The sequence below is a fragment of the Diabrotica virgifera genome, chromosome 3, assembly GCF_917563875.1.
Source record: "Diabrotica virgifera virgifera chromosome 3, PGI_DIABVI_V3a".
Lineage (NCBI taxonomy): Eukaryota > Metazoa > Arthropoda > Insecta > Coleoptera > Chrysomelidae > Diabrotica > Diabrotica virgifera.
Genome location: NC_065445.1, coordinates 274,924,808 through 274,950,368, shown reverse-complemented (window position 1 = coordinate 274,950,368; position 25,561 = coordinate 274,924,808). Strand labels below are relative to the sequence as shown.

The following is a 25,561-nucleotide window of genomic DNA, read 5'->3' as shown; positions in this document are numbered from 1 at the left end:
TACTTATTACTAGTTATATCTATTATTTATAAATACATGTAGCTGAATATAAATGTTTATCTAGTTGGTAACATTATCGAAAATAGCAACAGTAGCGTCATTTAAACCACAGAGAAGTTATAGCATTCTACACTCATGGACAAAAATATGGAATATTTTGAAATTATCATATAAAGTGAAATTTTTTGTGCTGTAATCCTTATCCCTCCCACTGTCATAGGAATAGGATTTCTTTTCCGAATACTGTATTTTAAAGTGTCATAAATGCTTGATCTGATTTAAATCCGGTGTATATGGCGGCCAATATAATTTTTGAATTGAATCTCCTCAAGGTAAAGGTATTCACTATTCTAGCGGCATAAAGACGTGCGTTATCGTGCATGAGCACAAGTCTGTCATATCCATTATGGCTGGCAAATGGCAAAACATGATCTTCTAAAGTGTTTTCAATGTACACGACAGCTGTTATTCTCCCAATCACCTCCACAAGTTCGGTATGTCCTTTCCAATCAATAGCGCTATAAGCACTATGTCGCCATCACCAAAACTAACGCTAACGATGAGGATATACAACTGGCATACCGTTCGACATAATATGGAAGCGATGTTGACGAAATTTCTACAGAAGAGTTTTCGAACGGTATGCCAATTGTAACCTCATGCAGGGTATCATAGTGCTGTGGAGCGGTATGGCTTGGAAAGGACATAAGGACCTTGTGGTGTGATTGTGCGAATGGCAGCTGACATGTACATTGAATTGAAAACATTTTGGAAGATCATGTGCTGCCATTTAGCAGCCATATTGAATATGGTGACCGCATGTCCTCATGTCGCTAGAATAATGAATACTACCTTGAGAAGATTCGATTTAAAACATTATATATTAGCATAGCGACACGCTTCATTCATTTTTTTAATTGCTAATTTTAAATATTAACTTTCTTTTCTAAACTAAAATAATATGGGTAATTTAAAAATTCACTCATGTTTTTCGCTCCTAAAATACAAAACCAGATTGTATAAAATTAATGTTTTTTTTCTGGGAAACAAATTCCCCATCAAATAGTTACCTTATCAGACCTTATGCCAATAAATCACTTTTTAAATGCAATCGAAGACGCTTCTTAAAACTACAGAACTGTTTTCAGCTTTTAAAACACCAGATAAAGAGCCAGCCTCTTTATGTCGATAAATTAGTCTTCAACGTAAAACCACAGACATGTGTTTTAGTTCAACCACATCAGTCGATACACAACCCCAGCAGGCATCGGTCGGCCATACAACCCTCGCTGGGCCCAAACAATAACAAACCCTCTTACGAGATATAAGCACGCCTTTTTTAACCAAAAATAAATAAATATATTACTGTTCGTTGTTTTACACTTATTTTAATTTAAGTTAATTGTTTCCGTTAACCACCCTTCTTCTAAAGGTGCCTATTTTCTAGAGATGTTGGCGACCACATTGACCCATATTATAACATTATAGCCCATATTAGGTTTAAATGCAAGCATTTATGATACCTACTTGTAACTTTAAAACATTGCATTCGGAAAATAAATCTTATTTCTTTAACACTGGGGAGCTAAGGATAGCAGCGCAAAAAATTTCACTTCACATGATAATTTCAAAATATTTAATATTTTTGTCCATGAGTGTATGTTTTTCCTTGTACACAGTAGTAAACTCGCGTATCGACTTCCGCCTTTTCAAGGATACCTTCACAGATATGTCAACACCGCCAGCTTTCTTTCCCGCGTTCCAATACAAATCGAATATCGAGTTGTCCTTGCGCTGTGTGCGCAAGCGCCTCTCATTCGAACTTTTCGGTACCGTGAGAAGGCAACCCGGCCACGTGGTAATGTTAGCCGGTTCTCTGACCGCATAGACACGTTGCTGTTGTGTGTTGCGTATTAAAAATTAAAACATAAGGATCAGAAACGGATTTTCGTTGTTGACAACTTGGCAGTGGTCCACCCTTTGAGGAATCGTAGTTTCGAGTGTGTATGTGTGTTCACGGACTATTTATTTTTGGATGTTTGTTGAATTCTATGATGGTAAGTATACCATATTGTTTGTCAGTGCCATACAAATAAGCCTACTACGGACCGGATACGTTGCGAATACGTTTTGAATAAATGCTTTTCATTGAATTTCGTTTTCGTTTGGACAGGACAAAGTATGTATTTAGATTTGTTGTGAATTACTGCGCAATTTGTGTTCAATCCGTAACGTTGTGAAACTTTGTATCACGTTAATGCATAATAAAACATATTCGCCATGTAAAGGACAATGTCAGGACAATGTTAATGAAAAAACAACTATTTTGTAGTGCGCAACGAGAAAATTCCAATCCCAAATTTAAAAAAAAAACGTGTTAAATATGTATATTTGTTATCGCAAAATCGTTATCAATGTCCGAATTGATTAGCAGTTTTGACGCGATAGAAAGTTTTCCAATTTGCCCAATCAAGTGTAATTGTTTACTAATTTTGTTTGTCATTTCACATATAAATAAATCTAATTAAAAGCTCTTTTTAATTAAAGCCCTTGATAAAAAATCAAAAGAAAATGTTTTGTTTATAATACAACGATAATACTAAGAACCACCATGTTATTTTCCATAAGTTTTATATTTACATTTTGATATAACAAATATCCTGCTCGTATATTTGATTTGGAAATGCATGGTATAGTCGGTTCGCTTAACTCAGACACAACTGGCTAGTGATTTTAGTAAGTAATTTTGCCAATTTGGTAAAATTGGCAAAAAAAATAATTACTAAATAGTCAGTAATTTTGGCAAAATTGGCAAAAAACAAAAAAAATTACCTACTAAAATCATTAGCCAGTTGTGTCTGAGTTTAGCGAACCGACTATAGCACTGTCTTTATGACAGGTGATTTCAATGGTGTTTGTGCGGTCCTGTTAAAATCAGAGAAAGTATAAATATCTTTCTTCTTAATGTGGCGTGCATTTTTGCGTAGGGTCCACGTGCTTTGTCCTGTCAGGTGGCATGTCAGATAGTTTAGATTAAATTATTCTATTTTAGACAGCATTGCGAGCATTTCATAATTGTTGATTCCCGTCCATTGGCTGAAAAGTGTTTCGCTCTCGTCGTAATGTGTGCCCTAAATATGAAGTCCTATTCTTTACTTAATCAAAAGTTTCCTATTCTGGAGATCCGCTCTTCTTCATACTTCTTCATCTCTGTCTCTGACTCTCCTTCAATGATCTCTACTAATAAAAACCTGGTCCGACTCTAATTTGCTCTCTTATCAAGTGGATAAGACAGTAGCATTATCCTATAAAGGAGCTCTTCAACACTTGCTTCTTAATAACAACCAGATTAGTACCTTTGATTGTGTAAAATTTCTTGGTATTTTTTTAGACACCAACCTTAAATAGTCTCTTCATATCGCTTCGTTAAGTAAGATGCTAGAATTTAGCCTCAGTTTGCTATGCAATACGATCTATTTCGAAGGAAATTAATTTAGCATCTTCCAAAATAACATATTTTTCTTTGTTCGAGTCTCATCTTCGATATGGTCTTCCTTTTTAGAGTTATGGTACAGCTGCCCAAAGAGGAATAAGATATTTGTTTGGCCTGATAAGAACAACACGTTGCAGAAGCTACTTCAAAGATCACGGAATTTTAACCCTTTCATCTTTGTATATTTTAGAAACTGTTGACTTAATTCGTAAACACCTACATGTCTTCCCATCAAGACCTCATCATGACTACTCCACCAGAAATTCAGCCTTTGATGCCTATTTACCGATCCCGTCCAGTGAGTTAGTAAAGAAATCTATATTATATTCTGCAAAAAAAAAAACTATAGAACCATCTCCCTTTACATCTTAATTAAATTTGCAATATCTTTCATGGCTTTATGTATAGGAATTTTTCTACCCGAGTCTTCATTTGGTCTTCCCATCGTATTGGAGTCCTTCCTTTTGGTCTTCGGCCATCTACTTTTCCTTCTACTAGCAATAATCCCATGGCCTCCGTTCTTCTGGATATGTAGCAGAATGTTATTCATAGTTGAATGAACGGAGTACCGAAACTATAGGTACAAACACATATCAAACGAAAAGAAAACAAAAGAAACGAAATAAGAAAACAAACCAAACAAAATGGTCTTTGATATTTTGGACTCATTGAAGGCCTACAGGAACAAGAAAACGAGTGAGAGGGACCATGTAGATGGTAGAGATAGAAATCTACCAGAATAGAATGCCAAAAATGTCAAAAATTGTTGATGCTAAGAATTTAAAAAATCTTGATACTGTGCGCTACATAGTAGTTTTATAAATACATACACCCATTGCTATAAAATATTCTATAAAAACACGTCATGGTTTATTGTTAAATAACATTGAAAATCAAAATATATATGCCATCCCATGGTAATCTGGAATTTCCTTGTTAAACAGAATAAAAACACGATGTTATTTGTTTTATGACACGCGAAGTACAGAAATCGCGTTAATGTAATTTTATAGATGGTATAATAACGGTGTAAAAAATTCCCCGAAGGGAAAAATTAGTGTTAGTGCAGCAAACATGAAAATAAATGACATGTGAATTAAGAATGAATAATTAATACTCTCACATCTTTTCACACCCACACAATTAATAATACTCTTCAGGTGACAAGAGAAACGTAAATCTTTTCTTGGCGTATTTTATATATTATAAATCTTTTCGGTATTTTTAAATATAATTCCAGGACATATTTACTAAGCGATTCTATGAAGAGATTTAAAAATTACATAAATATTGTGTTTTGTATTTCCCCTTAGAATAAATATGTTTACTATCATTTTTATAGTTTGTTTGTGATTTACATAATAGTCCTGTCGCCAGGGGGGGTACAACGGCCTCGTTAATTCAGATGGACTTACCCAAGTTTTTTTTATGTATTTTGACCCGTAGAAAACGAATTTTTTGGGTAACAGTTGATCCGGATGTCGATAAGATTGTTATAGACCAAGAACTTGAGGAATCAAATAACAGCGATTTTTGGCAAAACAAAACAATATTTTGTATTTTTTGGGTCATTTTAAGCAAAAAATATTTCTACAAGTTTTTTAGTAGGATGCAGAGTTTTCGAGATAAACGCGGTTGAACTTTCAAAAAATCGAAAAACTGCAATTTTTAAACCCGAATAACTTTTGATTAAAAAATAAAATAGCAATTCTGCTAAGCGCCTTTGAAAGTTCAAGTCAAATTATGTCGGTTTTGATTATTTGCATTGCTAAAAATTTATTGTGTTATTGTTAAACAAAGCTACAAACAACTAGTGCGTGAGTGATGTTTCTATGATTTCTCATTTAAAATCGAACGAGTAGGTAGAATAGGTACTAGTGCAATCAAGACTATTTCTACGTTACATGCGTTAAAACGCATGTAAAAGCACGGGAAACCCTACGTGTTTATAGCTTTGTTAAACAATAAAAAAATAAATTTTTACCAATGCAAATAATCAAAACCGATATAATTTGACTTAAACTTTCAAATGCGGTAAGCAGACTTGCTATTTTATTTTTTAATCAAAAGTTATTCGGGTTCAAAAATTGCAGTTTTTCGATTTTTTTAAAGTTCAACCGCGTTTATCTCGAAAACTGTGCATCCTACGAAAAAACTTGTAGAAATATTTTTTACTTAAAATGGCCCAAAAAATACAAAATATTGTTTTGTTTTGCCAAAAATCGCTGTTATTTGATTCCTCAAGTTCTTGGTCTATAACAATCTTATCGACATCCGGATCAACTGTTACCCAAAAAATTCGTGTTCTACGGGTCAAAATACATAAAAAAACCTTGAGTAAGTCCATCTGAATTAACGAGGCCGTTGTACCCCCCCTGGCGACAGGACTATAATACTAATTGTTATGTTTAACAATATTAAGCTTATGTTGTTGTCACTGTATTTTCCAAATATTATTTCTTGTGCGTAAGTGCACAGAACCTAGTGAATTTGTTCGTTTTTTTATGTACCCAATCCTATGAGTAACCAGTATTTTATATTTATCCTAATCTGCTAATATACTCCTTCCATCGGTATCTATCCTGAGCAACATATTTCAAATTTGTTCCGGCTATTCTTTTAATATCATCAACCCATCTCATCTGTAATTTTCTTCTTGGTCGTTTATCTTCGTAAGGCCTCCAATGTTGTAATGGTTCACATTATAATCTAACAATTATTATTGCAGTGTTGTGGCCAGGTTCCCTGCCTGAATTTAAACTAACATCTATACATTTCGAGAGCTGAGAACAATAAGGTTCCAAGCACCATTTCATAAATTTTTCAGGAGACAAATTTCTAATTTTAAACTATCATAACTTCGTTATTTGAAGGACTGTAAATCTTAAAATTATTTTATACCACAGTGTGGTAAATTGTGATAACGCCTCACCTTAGATAATGTCATAAGTACAGTATTTGTCATGATCATCTTTCAGTGCGTCACAGTTTTTCGATTTCTTTCTAACGCATTAAATTGTATGTGACAGAAAAAAAGGCACGTCGGTGATTACATTTCGTCGGTGACATTTTTATAACATTTATTCTAGTTATTGTAGTTGTCGATAGATGGCGCCATAATAAAAAAATAATTTTTTTTTAATTAGATAATAATATTACAACTATAATCTGTATAATTTATAAGACTATACAAATCAAAGAAAATACCATTTTATAAATGCAAGAAACACATTTGATTTGTTTTTATTCCAAATTGAAAATAAAATGTGACAACTGTCAGATTTAACTAATGTCATAAATGCGTATTATCACAGACTTACCCTTTTTCCTATCATTTGTTACGCACTGAAAAATGATCATGAAAAGGACAATAAGATTCTAACGTTCAATTTTGTAACATATTTACTTATATCGATACATCAGTATCAGACTGCACCAACCCAAAATTTTTCAATATTGAGATAAGTATGAGGAAATGGTTAAAATATGTTTATTTATCAGTTTCAAATTACACCATCTCAAAATTCCAACACCATCGTAAAAATTTTGACTTGTCAACATGCAGAATAGAAAATTTTGTTTAGAACGTCGTAGTTTCATACCGCATCATTTTGAGTTAGTGCATAATGAAACTTGATCGGTAGAACTATTGTCAGCTACTAACTCAAAATTGTCTCTGAAAGCTGCTTGCACTGACCGTTGCTAAATTAAATGTTCGGAAAAATTTAGTGATACAGAAAGAGAAGAACTGCTAAATAACTACTGGAGTCTTGGTGATGTAAATAGGCAGTGAGATTTTATAGTTAACAATGTAATGCCAGTTAAGCCAAAATATCAATATAGTCGGTTCGATAAACTGAGACACAACTGGCTAGTGATTTAAGTAGGTATTTTTTTGTTTTTGGCCAATTTTGCCAAAATTGTAAGACTTACTAACTATTTGGTAATTATTATTAACTATTTAGTAATTATTTTTTTTGCCAAAATAATCAAATTGGCAAAATTACTTACTAAAGTTACTAGCCAGTTGTGTCTGAGTTTAGCGAACCGCCTATATAAGAAAGCAGGGAGTCGTAGAAGCGAAAATAGAGCTTATTACTTTGAGATAAGAAATGAAAAAATTAGAGTATGTAAAGTTTTCTTTATGAACACTTTGAACATTTCGAATAGGATAATAATGAAAAAGCATGCACAGCAATTAAAAAAAAAACAGAGCTACGGTTTGCACAGAATGACAATCGCGGAGGAAAAAAATGCTTGGCGACCAATGGTGCTAGATGATAAAAAAGAATTCGTGTGGTCCCAGATCAAATCTTTTCCAGTAATTGACTCTCATTATTGCGGAGCAAGAAAAAACAAATCTCTAAACTTAGCCACCATGTACAGACTGTACCAAGAAAAATGTAGAGGAGAACTGAAGATTCCCGTAAAACTCCATTATTACACTAAGATTTTCAACAGTGAATTTAATATTGCCTTTTTTCAGCCAAAAAAGACCAGTGTTGTAAAAAGTATTACAACAACTTAAGTATGATGCACATACAAAAGCAAAAATCGGATTAAAAAACGAGTTGGATATCAGGGGATCAAAGGAAGATGACAGTACTGTAGTTTGTTGCTTTCATCTCCAAGTTGTATTATCACTACCAAATGGAGATCGGAGTGATTTTCTTTTTACATGAGACCCTATCATGTTACCACTTTACTATATTTGATATTTCTCACAAACATGGCTATAGTTTTTTGTGGCACGAACGAATCGCAAGCAGAGGTTTTAATGAAATAAGTTTGTGTCTTTGACAGTATCTAAAGAACCATGGACCTCAATATGAGCACATATTTTACTTCGATAATTGCCTGGGCGAAAACAAAAACAAGTTCATTGCTTGCTGGTTTTTATATTGCTGTCAAAACTTAGCAATAAAAAGCATAGCCCACAAATGCTTAGTAGTTGGACATACTCAAAATGAGGGTGATGCGATGCACGCCCTCACATAAAAAGAAAAAAAAAAAGATACCTAAAAGGAAACCCGCTCTATATTTTATAGCAAACGTTACCAATAATAAATTAGCCTGGCTAAAAAAACTTCCGATAAAAATAACGGAAAAGAAATGAAAGGCAAAATTTACAAAACAGTCATCAGACCAATAATGACATACGCGGCAGAAACACGACCCGACACAGAGGACAAAAAGATTGCTCGAAACAACGGAGATGAAAACCCTTCGAAAAATCGATAGTAAGACTCTATGCGACAAGCTAGAAGTACAGATATACGACGGAGATGCAAGGTGGATAACATTCAATAACTAGGTAAGGAACCGAGGAATAGAATGGAATAACCATATAAGCCGAATGACAACAAATATTATAGTAGTCAGGACAGCGAGAGACGGTTCTCCAATATTAAGACGATCAGTGGAAAGACCACGAAAATGATGGAACGACAACTTACTAGAGGCACATTGTAAAAACAGACAGAGTCATGTCTATACAAAAAGAAGAAGAAGAGAAGAAGAAAACTGGACGGCCTGGTACGTTACAGAAGAAAATGTCGAAGTGTATGAAATTTTTAATATAAATGAAGCCGGAGACAAAATACAATGGAGCGAAATACAAATTCTAAGAGTTGAGAAAGACCAGCCACAAAAAAATAAGATAGTTATAATAATAAGACAATTGAAAATTATTTTAATTTTATTATATTTTTTCATAACAAGGAAACAATAATGATTTTATAAGAAAAATAAATAAATAATTTTAATTGAGTTCCATACAAATACCCTACACAAAATGCACTAACTTTTAAAAAATCATGTGTCGACAGTTTCATAGTGCACCAACTCAAAAAAAAATCTGAATTCTTTAAAAAAAAATTAATCAAAAATTATCATCTAAAAGAACCATACAATAAACATCTAATTCCAAAATTTTGTTCTATTTGAAAAACAAATGGACCATTTACAACAGATTAAAAATATTTGCTCCCAAAGAAAATAAGTTAAAGTTGATTTGTGAAGAACTATGTTTTTTGAGTTGGTGCACTCTGATACTGATGTATCGATATATATATTGACGTCTGCAGTGTACTTGGAACCTTATTGCACTATAAGCTGTTAAAAGTATATTTATTTCGTTAAAATCATATAGTAGTTATCTATCGAAACTATCTTATAATAGTTTCGTTAAAATCATATAATAATCAAGTTCTTATGTGCGTACAAAGTACAGACACATTTTTTTAAATTTTTGTTTTAATAAAATTTTTTAGAAAGTAGTAAGTATTAAAATTAATTTGATATTTAAATAAAATACAAATAAACTGTTACAGTGGCAGATCTAGTAGAATTTTCCTTGGGGGAGGGTTGGCTTGGGCTATTGTTTGTGAAAGACAAGTTACATTTTCCCACTACACTTTAAACATTTTTTTAAAAGCGCTGAGGGGGACAAAGCCCCCTGGGTACGCCACTGAAAGTATATTTGTTTCGTTAAAATCATATAATAGAAGTATAACTTATTACGTGGGTAGAAAGTACACACACTCTTAATTTTTCTAAAGTACTTGTCGCTTGGAACCTTATTGCCCGAACCTGAAAGTATTTCACGTACTTGAAACCTTATTTATTTCATCATTGGTTACACCGCCATCTAGAAACAATTCAACGTTTTTCAACTATCATTCGATGCAGAATTCTTTATTAAATAGAATTCTTAAAAAAAAAAACGATTTTGTACAAAATGTTGCTTGGTCTCAGTCTCAACCCTCGATTTATCTCTATCACCCAAGTTCGATAGGCTTTGTACGTTTGAGCCTGCGGACTAGGTCTTGATTATCTAGCAGTTCTAACATCTTTGTTTGTATGGCTATGGAGTCGGTTTTCGTGACCCTTGGCAATCTTCTTTAATAGTTACTACTCGGAGTTCCCAATGCAAGACTTTGTTGCGCATATACCACAGAGCGTTGGCTGATTCGGTTTTCGTTTCTTTAAAGGCAAGCATAGTTGCTCTGAGTAATGCAGCCCCATGTCTGTAGACGATAGTACCATACTGGTGTGAGCATTTGTTTGTAAACTAATATCTTGTGACTTGTGACATTCAGGTAACCTGCGATTCTGTTTACTTTATTCACTTGATGTTCCATTTCTGTGTCGAGCTTTCCGCAGCTAGATAGTGTGATCCCTAGATATTTAAACTCCATCACTTGTTCTAGTATCTGACCATCCAACTCTAATTTACATCTTATTAGTCGTTTTATTTTTGATATGTTCCTGCAAGTGAAATCGATATGAGTAGATTTCCCTTCATTAATTTTTATGCCCCATTTATTTATCCCAAGTTCTTATTTTGTTCATTGCATTTTGGAGGTGTCTAGTTGGAGTGTCTCTTCGAATGTTTCACTCACTGTTAGTATTGCAGTGTAATCTGCAAATGTTGCCAGTTTAATGTTTTCCGTAACAAGGATGTCACCGGTATGTAATAAATATAGTATGGGTCTCAGAACGCTGCCCTGTGGGATTCCCGCTTCGATTAGTCGTATTTCTAAATATTCGCCCTCCTGTTCAATTCTTAAAAGTTTTGTCTACCAAATAAGGCTGTATTAGCTGAACAAATTGTATGGAAAGATATCTTTTGAGATTTAGTAACAAAGCTTTGTGTCACATTTGATCGAATGCTTTTTCTATGTCTAAGAAAATAGCTGAGCATATTTTATTCTCTTCTAGAGATCTCTCTATATTATTTGTTATGCGATATATTTGGCTCATTGTTGAGTGTATATTACGGGAATGAATAATTTTTGGGTTATCCATTATAAGTTGTATTCTTATTAGCGATATCTTCTCAAAAAATTTTGAGATCATTTGGAGCATCGATATTGGTCTGTACGATTCTACTTTATTTATTGATTTACCTGGTTTGGGAATCATGATTATTTCAGTTGTTTTCCACCTTTGGTACATCTTGTAACATGAGTAATGCATTTATTAGTTTTTTGAGTTTTACGATGGCCTTCCTAGGTAATTGTTTACTATTATTAACTCAAATCCCGGATTCTTTTTGGAATTTATATTGTTTTTTATTACTTTGGTTACTTCTTTAGGGGGAGTAGACTGTATTATTCCTTGTTATAGAAATACGAACAGTGCCTGTTTTACATTTTATATGTGAGCATTGTGCATACACACTGATTTTTTTTTTGTAATTTTTTGAAACAAAAAACGAGAAACCATTTTACATGGACACACAATTGAACACATTTATAAAATGGGAGGTAGAGTTATTTAGGTCCATGTCACCAGCCCCCCCTTTTTCGATTTGAGGGTCAAAAAAAAGCTCATTCGTTTGTATTGCGTTAGTACTGGATTGTATCACCCTTCATTCGTTTGTACTGCCCCCACCCTTTTAAATCTGCCTGGAGGGGCTGGTGACATGCCATCCCCCCCTTTTTCGATTTGAGGGTAAAAAAAAAGCTCATTGGTTTGTATTGCGTTAGTACTGGATTGTATCACCCTTCATTCGTTTGTACTGCCCCCACCCTTTTAAATCTGCCTGGAGGGGCTGGTGACATGCCATCCCCCCCTTTTTCGATCTGGGGGTCCGGGATGGGTATGTTCGTTTGTACTGCGTTAGTATCGAATTGTATCGCCCTTATTTTGTTTGTACTGCCCCCACCCGTCTATATTGGCCTGGGGGGGCCAGTGACATGCTACCCTGTACTCTGCACTTTTTGCCTTCTAAATGTCGAAAATAGGCTATTTCGTTTGTACTGCGTTAGTACTGGATTGTATCACCCTTATTTTGTTTGTACCGCCCCCACCCGTCTAGATTGGCCTGGGGGGCCAGTGACATGCTACCCCTCTACTATGCATTCTTTGCCATCTGAATGTCAAAATTAGGCTATTTCGTTTGTACTGCGTTAGTACTGGATTGTACCGCCCTTATTTTGTTTGTACTACCCCTACCCTTCTACATTTAAAACAGAGAAGGATTAGTGCTAGGAGTAAGGACACAAAATCAGCCAAACATTGCACATAGGAACACCGTGGGTGTAAAATTTGGTAAATTCGTCAAAAATGAAACGAATTAAATTCTGAAACTGAAAAACAGGCTTACAAGCCACTCTCCACTCTCCATGGGGAATGGAAATTTACCCCCTCAGATGGATCTCGGAGTAGTAGTGATTTGAAAAATGGTACATGTATTTGTTGGAGATATTTTGAACACCATTTTCAATCAGAAATCAGAGCAGCGACCTTGTCTTTTCCTGCTAGGAAGAAATTTATCCATCCCCTCAATAAATTTTACAGTTTCAGACGCTATCGATATGATTATCAAAGATCTTATGCGGCGTATTCCGAAATGCACTCTTCGTTGTACAATTTCAACCTCTCTGGATAACTGATTAACTGAAACATACATACGGCAGAATTCATTGGAATCGAAAATTATTAAAAGTATGTATTTGGAACATTAAATGAAAAGTTCCCACAATCAATATCTTTCTTACCATCTAATGTCAGAGACCAGATAACAATAATTGCAGCTGCTATGTTCTGGCAATTTGTTTTCTAGAAAGGTTTGTATTGTTCATTTATGACTGCAATAAGATTCAGAATTTCCGTAGGTATTTCATTATTTGTAAAATAAATATAGTGTCAAAAACTTGCTTATACATTTGACGCACTGTCCGTCAACGTGTTAATTGACTTTACAGATTCAGTGCCAAAACGAGACATTTTTATAGAAAAATATTTGCAAGTATATTAAATGCCAAACTGACCTATTAAATAAACAATGACATTGCAATTTTCGATTTCTACTATGGAATTATCGCTGTATAGACCAGGGCGGATCTGTTTTGAGGTGGATGTGAGAGGTGGCATTCCGATTTTTGCAGATAAAATTAGGTGACAACTTCAGTAATTATAATTGACTTATGCTCCTTCTCAAATATGTTTGGAACATTATTAAAAAAATTTAAATATTTAAAAATTTCGAAAAACATCGATTTTTTTCAACTTTCATTCCTTGTAACCTAAAAACGATTCATTTTGGAACAAAGTCATACGGAAATAAAATAAAGATAATTGAATTTTGTATGATATACGACACGACTGGTATAAAATATCTTAAATGATTATCCTTTCTGCAAAATAGCAATAAATACAAAATAAGAGGGCAAAATAAGCCTCTTTTTATTCAATGTTTTTCAACCACTTTGGTTGCACTTAGAACCTTCGTATTTTACGTAGAAAATTCTTACAACATACTCAATCCGTCCACCACATTTCATTAAAATCGACATAATAGATTTTGCATAATAATATTGCAATCTAAATTTTTTTAGAAAAAGTTCAAATTTTTTAAAAATTTCTGAACAAAAAGTATACCTGTTAGAAGTTTGCTAATTTTTTTACATATCGAGAGGTACTTTACCAATCCAATACATTTTACAAAATTAAAATCGGATTATTTAAGCGGCCTCAGAACTGTTTTAAGGATATAAACAACTTTTTTGTTTATACTCGTAAACAAATATAGTGAGGACGTTTGGGTTGGAATAAATTCATTTTCTCGAGAATGGGCAACTCTGGAGATAAATCCCTAAACAGGTCGATTTTTATATTTAAATTATAATTTTTGGGATATCTATCATACTACTAACGTCATCCATCTGGGTGTGATGACGTAATCGATGATTTTTTAAAATAAAAATGTGGGTCGTGTGCTAGCTTATTTAAAAGATTCTCTATTTATTACTTACTTATTTATACAGGGTGCCCAATTTTTTTTAATTAATTGAGACAAACAGAAGAAAGTATTTAATTTAGTTAATTCGAGATACATTTTACTGTTGTCCTAAAACATAAAAAAATGTTTATTTGATAAATAACGGAAAAATGAATTTCTTCATTAACTCAAACGTCCTCACTGTATTTGTTTATAGGCCAAAAAATTGTGTATAACTTTAAAACAATGCTGAGGCAGATTAGTTCTGTAAAGTGTATTAGATAGGTAGGGCGTATCTTTATATGTAAAAAAATTAGCAAACTTCTAAATAATGGTCTACTTTTTGTTCAGAAAGTTTATAAAAAATTTTAACTTTTTTAAAAAAATTCATATTGCAAAATTATTATGCAAAATCCATTAAGTGTATTTTATAGTCGCGTATCATAAAAAATTCAATTATCTTTATTTTATTTCCCTACGACTTTGTTCCAAAATGAATCGTTTTAAAAACGATTGAAAAGTTGAAAAAAATCGATGTCTTTCGAAATTTTTAAATATTTGAATGTTTTTAATAATATTCCGGACATATAAGCCAATTATAATTACTGAAGTTGTCACCTAATTTTATCTGCAAAAATCGGAATGCCACCTCTCACATCCACTTCAAAACAGATCCGCCCTGGTCTATACAGCGATAAATCCATAGTAAAAAAATCGAAAATTGCACTGTCATTGTTTATTTAATAGGTCAGTTTGGCATTTCATATATTTGCAAATATTTTTCTATAAAAATGTCTCGTTTTGGCACTGAATCTGTAGAGTCAATTAACACATTGACGGACAGTGCGTCAAATGTATAAGCAAGTTTTTGACACTATATTTATTTTGCAAATGGAATACGGAAATTTTGAATCTCATTGCAGTCATAAATGAACAATACAAACCTTTCTGGAAAACAAATTACCATAACATAGCAACGGCAATTATTGTTATCTGGTCTCTCGCATTAGATGGTAGGAAAGACATTGATTGTGGAAATTTTTCATTTAATGTTCCAAATACTTTTAATAATTTTCAATTCCAATGAATTCTGCGGTATGTATGTTTCAGTTAATCAGTTATCCAAAGAGGTTGAAATTGTACAACGAAGAGTGCATTTAGGAATGCGCCGCATGAGATCTTTGATTTTCATATCGATAGCGTGTAAAACTGTAAAATTTATTGAGGGGATGGATAAATTTCTTCCTAGTAGGAAAAGGCAGGGTCGCTCCTGTGATTTCTGATCGAAGATGGTGTTCAAAATATCTCCAACAAATACATGTACCATTTTTCAAATCGGTAGCGTAGAACTACTCCGAGATCCATCTGAGGGTGTAACTTTCCATTCCCCATGGAGAGTGGCTTGCAAGCCTGTTTTTCAGTTTCAAAATGTAATTCGTTACATTTTTGACGAATTTACCAAATTTTACACCCGCGGTGTTACTATAATAGTTTTGGCTAATTTTGTGTCCTTACTCCTAGCATTAATCCTCCCCTGTTTTAAATGTAGAAGGGTAGCATGTCACTGGCCCCCCAGGCCAATCTAGACGGGTGTGGGCGGTACAAACAAAATAAGGGCGATACAATCCGATACTAACGCAGTAAAAACGAACATACCCATCCCGGACCACCATATCGAAAAAGGGGGGATGGCATGTGACCAGCCCCTCCAGACAGATTTAAAAGGGTGGAGGCAGTACAAACGAATGAAGGGTGATACAATCGAGTACTAACGCAGTACAAACGAAATAGCCTATTTTCGACATTCAGAAGGCAAAAAGTGCAGAGTAGAGGGTAGCATGTCACTGGCCCCCCCAGGCCAATCTAGACGGGTGAGGGCAGTACAAACAAAATAAAGATGATACAATCCGATACTAACGCAGTACAAACGAACATACCCATCCCGGACCTTCAGATCGAAAAAGGGGGGGATGGCATGTCACCAGCCCCTCCAGGCAGATTTAAAAGGGTGGGGGCAGTACAAACGAATGAAGGATGATACAATCCAGTACTAACGCAGTACAAACGAAATAGCCTATTTTCGACGTTCAGAAGGCAAAGAGTGCAGAGTAGAGGGTAGCATGTCACTGGCCCCCCCAGGCGAATCTAGACGGGTGAGGGCAGTACAAACAAAATAAAGACGATACAATCCGATACTAACGCAGTACAAACGAACATACCCATCCCGGACCTTCAGATCGTAAAAGGGGGGGATGGCATGTCACCAGCCCCTCCAGGCAGATTTAAAAAGGTGGGGGCAGTACAAACGAATGAAGGGTGATACAATCCAGTACTAACGCAATACAAACGAATGAGCTTTTTTTTGACCCTCAAATCGAAAAAGGGGGGGATGGCATGTCACCAGCCCCTCCAGGCAGATTTAAAAGGGTGGGGGCAGTACAAACGAATGAAGGGTGATACAATCCAGTACTAACGCAATACTAACGAATGAGCTTTTTTTTGACCCTCAAATTGAAAAAGGGGGGGCTGGTGACATGGACCTGAGTTATTTGTTCGTATTCACATATTGAAAAATGTATTTTTGTGTGTTGTTCCTCTGGATTGGTGGTGTTTTTTATTTCATCATTTTTTTAGTGATTCTCGTCTCTATATTTTTTTGTTAGGTATTGGGAGTCATGTTTGAATTGGTATTTAATAGTGTCAATGACTAAAAATACTTAAAAGAATAAAAGAATATCTTCAAGGTAAAAATTTGATTGATTCTTTCATTCATAGGAGATTCTGACCAATAGAAAGCTACAGAAATAAAAATTAAGCTGATTATTTTTTGATAATTTTAACTTCCAATCGTATAGTAAGATATTTGATCACGTGTTTAATTCTGTCCAGTCAGATTAAAATTATACTGAGAATTATCTACTGTACAAAATTACCGATATAATTTTTTTAAGTAAATTGTTTCTGTTTAATGGCAACCAGTTTCCTAGTTTTGACAACTGTCACATTTAAGAAAATATCCATAATATACGTATTAAAAAATAATCTTACGAATATCACACGACAGTAAGAATAAATAAGAAAATAATGATTCATTTTTACTCAAATTTGTTGTCATTGGGCAATAGCCACTCAGCTCTGCGGGCTCTCGTGTCTATTGCCAGACAACACATTTTCGAAAAACTGTCGCATTATTTTCAATTTATTCTCACTCTCTTGTGATATTATACCCGATAATTTTTGATAATATCCCGTCGTCAAGTATATTACGTCAGATGCCCTTCGTTGCTACGAAAAAATACATTCAGTGACATTAATGACAATTAATGTTTTAAAAATTATAAAAGTGATGACTTTCAACCGTCAAATATTTATAACTGTGTGTTTAATAGTACTAATTTGTACTTAAATAAATAAATTACAATAAAATTTTGGTTTTGAACAGTTTTATTCATGAAATAATCGCAACAAATTGCACTCGATCTCTAAAATTATTATCGAATTTGTTGCCCTCGTGACACTTTGACATAATTTCACTCCCCTTCGGGTCGTGAAATTAAAACTGTCAAAATGTCACTCGGGAAAAATTAGATAATTTTAGAGCTCTTGGGCAATTACTATTGAAAATTAATTTGAAAAGCGGTCTGTTTGATGGCATTTCATAGTGTTTTGATGTCGTTATAGGCCAGGGTAATAAGACAAAAATATACCCTGTTCATGACACTTTAGCAGCCAGGGTACTGAAGCGTATTTTCGACAAGTAATAACTATAGGAACAAATTGTAACTATTTCCTGCGTAGGATCTGGCGGTCATTTTTATTTATAAACAATTAACTGTCAAAAAAATGGCATTTTCCCTTTTTTTTCAAATCAATGAAAAGCAGTGAAACTTACGATTTTTTTAGTACAAACATCTTTGAGATTATGGAAACAGCTTTAAAATGACATTTTACAAAGTTTGATATACTCATTTATTGTTAATATAATTTGGAAAAAAGTCGGAATTGCAAAAAAAAAATATTTTTACAATAACTGCTGTAAAAATTGGTGTACAGGTTTAAAATTTTTGTCAAATGAGGAATCTTTAGTGCTTAATATGTGATAAAAATTTCAAAGCGATTCATTCAATTGTTTAAATTTTATTCGAATTGTTTATCTCAGAGAGCATTTTTTTTGCAATAACATGTCAGAAAAAAATGACGTTAAAACCATTCCACAGCGAAAAAAAGAGCGAATAAAAAATGCATTTATTAGTAATAAATAATTATGCAAAAGTATCGTAAATCTTTCCTTATAAACTTTTTTAATAAATTTTTCCAAAAAACTAAACTTTTTTACCTTGTTTTAAGTGCACAACTACCAAGTAATGTTATTTATATCATAATTGATAAAAAATTGTCATAAATATATATAATTTCTTATATAACAAAATAAAAAGTTTATAAGAAAAGATTTACTATACTTTTATATAATTATTTATTATTAATAAATGCATTTTTTATTCGCTTTTATTAAACCAAGTTGAAAATATAGCTCATTCTCTTTCATTTGACACCCGTGGAATGGTTCTAACGTCATTTTTTTCTGACTTATGTTATTGCAAAAAAACGCTCTCTGGGATAAACAGTTTGAATAAAATTTAAACAATTGAATGAATCGCTTTGAAATTTTTATCACATATTAAGCACCAAAGAACCCTTATATGACAAAAATTTCAAAGCTGTACACTAATTTTTACAACAACAATAGTTATTGCGAAATTAATTTTTTTTTGCAATTCCGACCTTTTTTCGCAATTATATGAACAATAAATGAGTATATCAATCTTATTAAAATGCCATTTTAAAGCTTTTTCCATAATCTCAAAGATATTTGCACTAAAAAACCATAAGTTTCACTGTTTTCCATTGATTTGAAAAAAAAAGGGAAAAATGACAGTTTTGACACTTAATTGTTTATAAATAAAAATGACCTCCAGATCCTGCGCAGGAAATAGTTACAATTTGCTCTTATAGGTATTACCTGTCGAAAAAACGCTTCAGTACCCTGGCTGCTCGAGTGTCATGGAAAAAACCTTATTACCCTGGACTATTATAGTAACTTTAAATAAATCATATATGATCGATCAAAAACAAAAAAAAAGAATCAACTTATAGATTGCTCTCATCAAAAGTACCTACTGGTACTAGTTCGGCACTGCCTCTCACTTGGTTGATGCAAAACTCGACAAAAATTACAAATACAGCCGGTTAGACGACTATTTAACACGGTGTATAACAAGGCAAATATCTAGATTGGAAAGAAATCGAGCCGCGCCCAATGCCGTTTGATATTTGTAAATTGTTATTGTTTCAGACGATCCCGATCCAATGGCGCGGCGGCCTTTCTCTATCTTATATAATTAGCGAAGAATTGTTTTATAATAAACGAGTTTCGTATTGTTTAGCTAACCGAATTCGCGAATTCTTTATGTATTCAGCGAGTGGGTTGAACTTTAACTAATATTTCATTGAAGAACAACTCCCTGGGTGTTTGTAAATAATAGATGCGAAATATTGTATAGAAAGCAACCAGGAGATTAGAACAAAACCGTATTAAGGCCGGCCATTGGTAATGTTATAAGTATAGCCGATCCCATCACCTTTATAAAGTACACCACTCATAATCTAGAGCATATATGTATACCGAAAAATGCTTAACCTACTAACAATATATGTCGCTAGTTCCAGCCATATTTTTGTTATCCTACGTGTTGTGTATTGTTTATAAAAAAATGTGAAAGTTTTGCTTTTTTCTCAATAAATATAAGAGCGTTTATATCTAAATTACTTAAGTATTTAAATGAATTTCATGATAAAATTCCGTTTAGCACTACAGTAGAAGTAATGGAAGGATATAACGTTAAAAAAATGTGAATTAATAAAGTACTTTTTGCGTGGTGTACTTTTAAAATCAATTTCTGAAATTAATAGAAATTGGCATGTGAAACGTAAATATTCGACATATAATACGAATACAGTATAGGAATCTGTAAGAATCTAAGCTCTGTTAATGTAGCCATTATGTATAAGATGGCGCTACGAAAAATATTATATACATGTGCAAAATTCAGGAGCGGTATGGCCCGTTTGAAACTTTCCTTTGGAAATTTCGGTACTGTATAGAGAGTAATACCGTTTTGAGGGATGCGGGTGGTTCATTATTGCGTACTTGGAATAATATCAGGGCCCCGTAACCGGGCGTGCAACGCGTGCGGTGCACGCGTGCGTAACCCCAATGGGGCGCCAAACCGAAGGATTGGTAAATAAGAAATATTTATTTTAAATGAGATAATCATTTTTTATATACAATTTTATTTATTTCATGAACAGCTAGAGAAATCTCAAAAATCAAATATTGTGTTATTACTGAAAAAATTATTATTATTCCCGTCCTGAAATGTTGAACGTACTCCGTCTAAAATATATTACATTTTATTGTCCCTTCCTAATTTTTTTCTTTGAAGTATGTAGATAGATTGAATTACGCTTGCCATATGAAAATCAAACATCAAATCACACTCCTTGACGACTAGAAACATAAATTAGTACCCATAACGCAACTTAGCAGTTTTACTCCTATAAAGTGAATCTTTTACTCTAATGATAATTACCCTTAAGTAAACACATACTCTATGAATTATGATTATGTATTTAACTTGGGTATTACCTTTTCCCGTAAAATTAATAATGTATTAATAATAATTAAAATTAATAATTAATAAAATTAATATGAAACCATATGGTTGCTAGTTATGCAGACACCCTATATAAAATTTGTTTGAAAACTTTGATATAACAAAATATTATTGTTTATTTACTTGAATGTATATTTTTAATTTAATACACAGGGTGCTTCATTCATGTTGCAAAAAAATTTAAGGGGAAAGACGCAAAATGTCGCCTCTCAAAATTTTCCTGTGTTTTAAATGTGTTCATTTTTTTCGAATACTGAGAAAACTAATAAGTATTTTTAAAAAAATTAAACGCAGAATGAAAGAAAACGTTATTGCCGAGGGCCGACAGTCCCTTAGAATAAATAAAAAGTTTCTTTTGAATTAAATATTTGCAATTCACTAAATTTTCTCTGTTTTCACTAAGTTTTCAGGAGAAGTTTTTTCAGGAGAAGAATAGGAGAAGTTTTAATTGTAGGACAGTTTAAAAATTTGGAACGTCAGATTACGAAAACGCTCCATGTATTTTTTCGAACAGAACTTCCAATTGATTTGTTACTGTTTAAACTCTCATGCAAAAATCATATTGCTATTTATCAAAAATATAATTCCTGCCATTTGACATGTTCTTCGTGTTAAACTTATTAAAATGCCCAGTTGGTGATAATACCAGTCTGATTTTTGCATAAGAGTTTAATGAAATCGTAACAAATCAGTTGGAAGTTCTGTCAGACAAAATACATGGAACGTTTTCGTAGTCTGATGTTCCAAATTTTTAACCTGTTCCACAATTAAAGCTTCGCCTGTTTCAGTGTTCCCGTACATCAAAGTTTGTCCGACTAGACACAGTTAAGTTAAAAATTTTCAGCTTGTTATTAATCAACTTCTTTTTTGTACGCGAGATCCAAGCCTATAATTCAAATTTAACTTATAAATAAGTGATTTTTACTCAGGTCAGCCGTTATGATGAAACATTTTATTTTAGGGAATATAGTATGGTATAGTTAGACCCATACCCAGACATCCAAAGTGAAAGTTATCCTCCAACACCAAATTGTTCTATATGGTCCACATAATGTTCAGAAAAAAGTCACACCATTTTGAGCGTCGGGTTTGGGGGGGAGAGGGGGGAGAAATCGGTAAATTCGTAGTTTTTTACGTTTTTCGTCAATATTTCTAAAACTATGCGATTTAGCATGAACAACCTTCTATACAAAATTGTTCTACATTAAATTTGAAACAAAAAAGGTCCTATGCATAACCCTTCTAAAATGAACGGTTCCAAAGTTACGGAGGTAGTATGTTATAATTGGTCCAAAAAAGGCCTAACCCAGACATCCGAAGTAAAAGTTTTCCTGCAACACCAAATTGTTCTATATGGTCCACATATGAGTGATCGCGTCTAACCTTAATTTATACCGTTTTTTTTTAGTTGTTATATGCATGTTTATCCGATTTTTTTGCCGGTACGGCGAGCTCTATTTCAAAAATCTTCTAGTTTCCTCCAAATAATATTTTTTCTAGATTTTTTGTGATATTCTAAATAAAATAAGTTTCTTGACATTTTTCTCCAAAGTTAATGGTTTTAAAGTTATAAGCGATTTAAATCCGAAAAATGTCAAAACGCATTTTTGGATTTTAAATCGCTTATAACTTTAAAACTGTTAACTTTCGAGAAAAATGTCAAGAAACTTATTTTATTTAAAATGTCCCAAAAAATCTAGAAAAAATATTTTTTGGAGGAAAACTGGAGATTTTTTAAATAGAGCGCGCCGCACCGACAAAAAAATCGGATGGACATGTATATTTAACAATTAAAACACGACGGTTTAAATTAGGGTTAGACACAATCACTCTTTAGAATCTTCAAGCTGAATGTTTAAACTTCAATTTAAGAATCTGGCAACCTCAAAAGTTCTAATTTAAATATGAGTTTTTAGGCCTCGTAAATGAGTATTTTCGCACTTTTCAGATTTTAAATCGCCTATAACTCGAAAACTATCAATTTTTGAAAAAAATTACAAGATACCTTTCTTGTTTAGAATGACCCACTAAACTTAAAAATATATGTTCCGGGGCAAAAAAACGTGATCTTTTCTATTTGTTTATAAAAATTGTTTAAACAGTTTCTGCCCAAAAATTCCGCCCGGCACCCTTCAGATTTGTTTAGAGGGGACATGTTTGAATAGGAATCCACAAAGAAACCGAATCAGAAATTTTCCCAGACGGGAGCGGTCTCACCACATGGACTAAAATAGATTTCTCCAATACTTTTGGTTTAGATTTTACCACGAGATACGAGCACAGTATTTATCCAAGTAAAATTTTCAGCGAGACCCCGTCCTTAAACCGCCTACTAAAAAATTAAAAGTTCGCACCTGATATATAAAACGATTTCGAGTCATCTTAGCGAGGCCGCACCTGCATACTCTCTGTACTTAACTAAACTATCGACTCACTAAAAATTCTGCCGTTTGCGGCCTCGCTTAGATATCTATTGCGTTATTTCTCCGATAGAGGCAGCATCTCTCGGGAAAGAATCTTTTCTCTCTGTTGCGCCGGCATTTGGGGACCTCTCTTTCATACAACGGCCGGCCTTAAGTGTTTTATTAAGGGTACGGTTGTGAAGTTGTGTATTATAGAAAGGCTTTTTATATTTTAAACTGACGAAAAGAAAAAGGGAACCTAAAAAGAAATATATGGATTCAAAAAATCATTCTACGCAAGAAAATTATCTCTAGTCACATCATGAGGAACAGCGAGAGATATGGACTTTCCCTGTAAGATATGAACTAATCTTACAGGAAAAAGTAGAAGGAAAACGTGGACCAGGAGGGCGAAGGATTTCCTGGCTGGAAAATGTACGTACATGGTTCAACACAACAATCACAAATCTTTTTTTTTTCAAAACTTGTTAGATATTCAGGATTAAATAATTCTGATTTTAGTAGCATTGCGAAGCATTTAATAGTTGTGGATTCCTGTCTATTGGCGAAGTATGCAGTTTTCTTACTTTTAACATAATTAAAAAGCTCCATATCCTGTAAGCCCGCTTTTCTTAATACTTCTTCATTTCTGACTCTGTCCGTCCATGATATTCTAAGCATTCGACGCAGGCACCACATTTCAATATTTCCAGTTTGCTATGGAACTGGCCTTTAACGTCCATGCTTCCATTTCATATAAGAGCACAGGCCAAACGTAACACTTTAGCATCTTGTATCGGAGGTTGAAATCCAACTTGAGATCAGTCAGAAATTTACGATGCCTCAAAAAAGCATTTCTGTCTTGTTCTACTCTGTTCTTTATTTCATTCTGAGTCCCAACCCTCGTTCAGCAAACAACCCAAGTATTTAAATTGCCTGACTTGTTCGATTTCTTCTTCATAGACTTACATCTTTGCATTTGGTTAATTATTTCTACTTATGCTCATTGTTTTTGTCTTCTTGTATTTATTTTCAAACACCGAGCTTCACTTTCGAGAGTTAGACAATTTAAAAGGCATTGAAGATCTATCTTATAGAGTCTACCACTGCTTCTGTGAAGGCCTTTTCGACTTATAAATTGAACAACATTGGAGACAGTACATATACAACCTTGCCTTACTCCTTTTTTAATTGACAAGTCTTCTGTTTCGTTGAAATTTTGAAGACGTGCTGTTGCTGTCTTAGTCCAGGGTAATAAGGATTTTCTCAGGACACTCAAAGATCCAGGTAGCTGACTACTTTTTAATTATTGTAGACCTATAGGAAGAAAACCTACCTGTTTCCTGCCTAGAGTTACTGTCCGTTTTTTCAAAATTTGAGACCGATCCATTAATTAGTTTAAAAGTTATTCTATTTGTTTATCCCAGAGACATTTATTTTGCCATAACATAAGACAGAAAATAATAAACCTTGGGCAATTCTGAGTATGCCAAACGAAAGTAGAAGACCGATAGTATCAAAATGTATTAAAAAAAGATGAAAAAATTAATCAATATAATCAAAAATCTTAATGCCAAATTTTTGAAATTTTGTAGTTTATAAACATTTAGAATAACTTGACAAATATTGTCCGTAGGAACAATCTTTTTATATATTCGGAAAGCTAGTATTTTAACACGAATTTTCATATAAAAAAATTTAGCATGGGTTCATTAGGGACAAAGTTAGCCATTTGTTTTTTTTTAATTCACAGCTAATTTGTTTATAATAATTAAGGAATTTAATTGATGCCATTTTAAATAATTGGATTTGTATTTTTTGTTAAAAAATTTGCATAAACATTGTATCTTCACAGCACCCTCTACGATTTTTCAAAATTGTAGTTCAAACGGTTACTAGGGGGAACCTACGAATCCACCGAGTTAAAATACCGAAAAAGCAATTTCAAACTAATACAATTTTCTGTATCTCCGGATCAACTCAATGGATTTTCATCTTCCTTTTTTTAATTTGTATGTAATTTCTACGTACATTACAAATATGCAATTTGTTTATAAATTTATTAATTAATAATCAGTCTAATTTATTTAAACAATTATTGAAAAAATATTTTTTACAAAAATCTATTTTTTTACTCATAGTATCATTAATGATCATACAAAAAGTTCACTTTAATAAATAAATTATTTTTATTAGATAATTA

At 33.2% G+C, this 25,561-nt stretch overlaps 1 protein-coding gene across 3 annotated transcripts in view; it reads left to right on the top strand.

The window, feature by feature from the left end:
- LOC114326210 (KH domain-containing protein akap-1) overlaps positions 1-25,561 on the top strand; it is a 205,611-nt gene that overhangs the window by 74,441 nt on the left and 105,609 nt on the right. The window contains exon 1 of one of the 3 annotated variants that reach the window (XM_028274491.2): positions 1,818-2,057. The exons of the other annotated variants lie outside the window; for them this stretch is intronic. The gene's annotated coding sequence lies outside the window, so the exon portion shown is untranslated. Of the gene's footprint in view, positions 1-1,817; positions 2,058-25,561 lie in introns of those variants that run through there. 3 annotated transcript variants of the gene reach the window in all.